Raw genomic sequence first — 2,797 nt, 5'->3', positions numbered from 1 at the left:
AAACACTTCCCTTCCCTCTATTCTCAGACAAACACTAGTATTACGTGTTTGCTACTGATGGGTCTAGAAAGCATTTGTCAAGTGGAAGATGCTGTTTCTGGGGGATTGTTCCTAAGATCCAGTACTTTGTGTTCAAACGTCTCCCAGCTTTGTTGGTGAAAATACCACCAAGGTTTCTTTGCAATACACAAGAAGAAAGGAGCTTTTCACCCCAGATGGGACTTGAACCCACAATCTCTGGCTTAGGAAGCCAATGCCTTATCCATTAGGCCACTGGGGCCCTGAAATACACCCAACGGAGGGATGGAAATTCCCTCTCTTAATTGCACATTCCTCACATTCACTCAGAAGCCAAATATCCCATTTAATCACCTTACAAAAATGTCTGCATCCCCTGGCAGCGAGGCAACTGACAGAACTGAGCACCACCTTTCTGCCAGCCATCGTTAGAGAAGAACCCCACCCTAGAGTCACCCCTCCCTCCTTCAGCACCTCCACGTCTGTGGCTCTGAGTGGCAGTAGGATGATTAGGGGGTGAATCCGGGGCTGAAAGGGGGGTTAGGTCGGCCTGTAAGGAGTAACCAGGTGGGGCAGACCCAGGGGGAGGCTGTGGGCTGCTGGTCGGTTGTTGGGATCCGAGCTCCAGATCAAAGCTGGACACTGACCTGACACCCAGGGTTATAAGGCCGACATAGTGACCCCCTTACTGGCCTCGGTGACCCCCAAACCCTTGTTACTAAGGGCATTGAGGAATCTCTGTCCCTTAATAACTTCTGGGAGCTCCCCAGCAGGCTGCGGGCATCAGCCGCCTCCTGCCTCACAGGTTAGACTCTTGGTGCTGTGCCAGCCGCCCCCTCGCTTGCAGGCCCAGTGTAAGAAGCAGGAGGCCCGGTGCTGGCAGAAGAGGGTTTTGACTAATCGACCTCTGTGTGATGGGCACAGGACGCTTCCACTCAGTAGCACAGCTGGGGGGGAGCAGGGGGAGCAGCTAAGGACGTCGGGTTCCTCCGGTGGGGGTGTGGAGCAGCCGTTCGTTTTCCTGTTCGCACTCCTCTGCGGTGTGAAAATCGGGGAGGGGAGGCAGAAGCCCCACTTCCCTCCCGAAATGACACCCAGTGGGGGAAGCCAGGACAACAGGTTGGGGTGGCAGGTGGTGGGCAGACTCTCACCGCCAGGGTCTAGTCTAGCTCAGGGTCCAGCTCAACTTCCTCCCCGCGCCACTGGCCCCCAGTCCCCTTCCACCACCAGGTCAACCCGGGCACTAGGGCAGCAACAGGGTGAGGCAGCAAGTCAAGCTGAGCAAGGCAGGCAAAAGCGAGTCTTGTCTTCATGGGCTGCTCACAATGACGTCCTTTTTGTGTGCAACTGCTTCAAAAACATCCCAAACAGAGAAGGAACAGGCCAAAATACTGTTACACAACTGCCAAAGTAGCTCAGTTGGGAGAGCTTTAGACTGAAGGTCTAAAGGTCCCTGGTTCAATCCCAGGCTTTGGCAGGCCCTTTCATCCCTCCTTGTGCAGATGGTGCCTTGCCCTCTGGAGCAGCAGCAGCACCTTTACCTGAGGCAGGTACCATATTTTGAGCTGGGCTTCTCCCCCTAGTTGGCCCCCCTGATCTATAAGGATGGGAGATGGGAGCTGTCTTTCCCATGTGACTTATTTGTTGACCCAAAATGGCAGGAACAGAGTAAGGCAGGACGGCCCTCATCCTCTTTTCCATATACAACCGGGGGGGGGGGGGAGGGTAAACTCTGGGCAGTTGCATAGTCAACCTGTGGAACTCCTTGCCAGAGGATGTTGTGAAGGCCAAGACTATAACAGGGTTAAAAAAAAGAACTAGATAAATGAACAGAGGACAGGTCCATCAAGGGCTATTAGCCAGGGTGGGCAGTGATGGTGCCTGTAGCCTCTGTTTGCCAGAAGCTGGGAATGGGTGGCAGGGGATGGGTCACTGGATGATTCCCTGCTCTGTTCATTCCCTCTGGGGCCCCTGGCACCGGCCGCTGTCAGAAGACAAGAGGATACTGGGCTAGATGGACTTTGCGTCTGACCCAGTCTGGCCGTTCTTATGTCTCCCTGGGCGCAGCAGTGACACCCAGTGGCCAGGTGGCATAATGCACAGCGTGTGTCTGCCTTCTAGGAGCAGTGACACCCACGGACCAGTCACGGCAATGCACAGAGTGTGTTTCCCACCAATCTGGGTAATGCACAGAGCATGTTTCCCATGGAGCAGCAGTGACACCCAGTGACCAGCAGGGGTGGCCTCAGACTCTTCTCGTTTGGTGGGGGACTGAGGTGGGCTAGACAAAAAAAATTGGGGGGCTGTGCCCCCCATCACCTGGCCCCACCCTTCCTGGGGGCCATGCCTCCCATGCCTCTGCTCCTTCCCACTTAAAGGCCAGGCTCATCTCCTCTCCCCCCGGCCAGGGGTTAGAGCAATACAACCTTTATTAAAATAAAATAGTAAACAGGGTTTACTTTAAATAATCTAAATCTGTTCCAAATTTTAGTATTAAATCCAAAGTTCTTAAAGATCCCATCAATAACCAAAGCCAAAATAAAAAATTGAAACTGTTAAGTCCTTGGGGCAGCCGGTGTAGGAAACAATCACTTGAGGCCAGAGAGCAGACAGCTAACCAAAACCTCCATTTTATTTACAGGAACAGAGCGCTCACTCAGCCGGTTGAAACCGGCTGAGCTATCCCTTAATAGTCTAACTCAGTTGCCATAGTAACAAAACCCATGACAACCAAATACACAACATATTCCTCCCCCCCAATAAGAACATCCCCTAAATA

At 53.0% G+C, this 2,797-nt stretch overlaps 2 non-coding genes across 2 annotated transcripts; one reads left to right on the top strand and one right to left on the bottom strand.

Annotated features, from left to right (window-relative positions):
- Positions 1-207: 207 nt before the first annotated feature.
- Positions 208-280, bottom strand: TRNAR-CCU. The gene has a single exon. It is a non-coding gene; the product is annotated as a tRNA-Arg (tRNA).
- A 1,142-nt stretch (positions 281-1,422) lies between these two features.
- Positions 1,423-1,495, top strand: TRNAF-GAA. Its single transcript has one exon. It is a non-coding gene; the product is annotated as a tRNA-Phe (tRNA).
- Positions 1,496-2,797: the final 1,302 nt, after the last annotated feature.

The sequence above is a fragment of the Mauremys reevesii genome, linkage group 12 (genome assembly GCF_016161935.1).
Source record: "Mauremys reevesii isolate NIE-2019 linkage group 12, ASM1616193v1, whole genome shotgun sequence".
Lineage (NCBI taxonomy): Eukaryota > Metazoa > Chordata > Testudines > Geoemydidae > Mauremys > Mauremys reevesii.
Note: the sequence above shows the minus strand (reverse complement) of the source record. Positions and strands in the feature narration are given on the sequence as shown.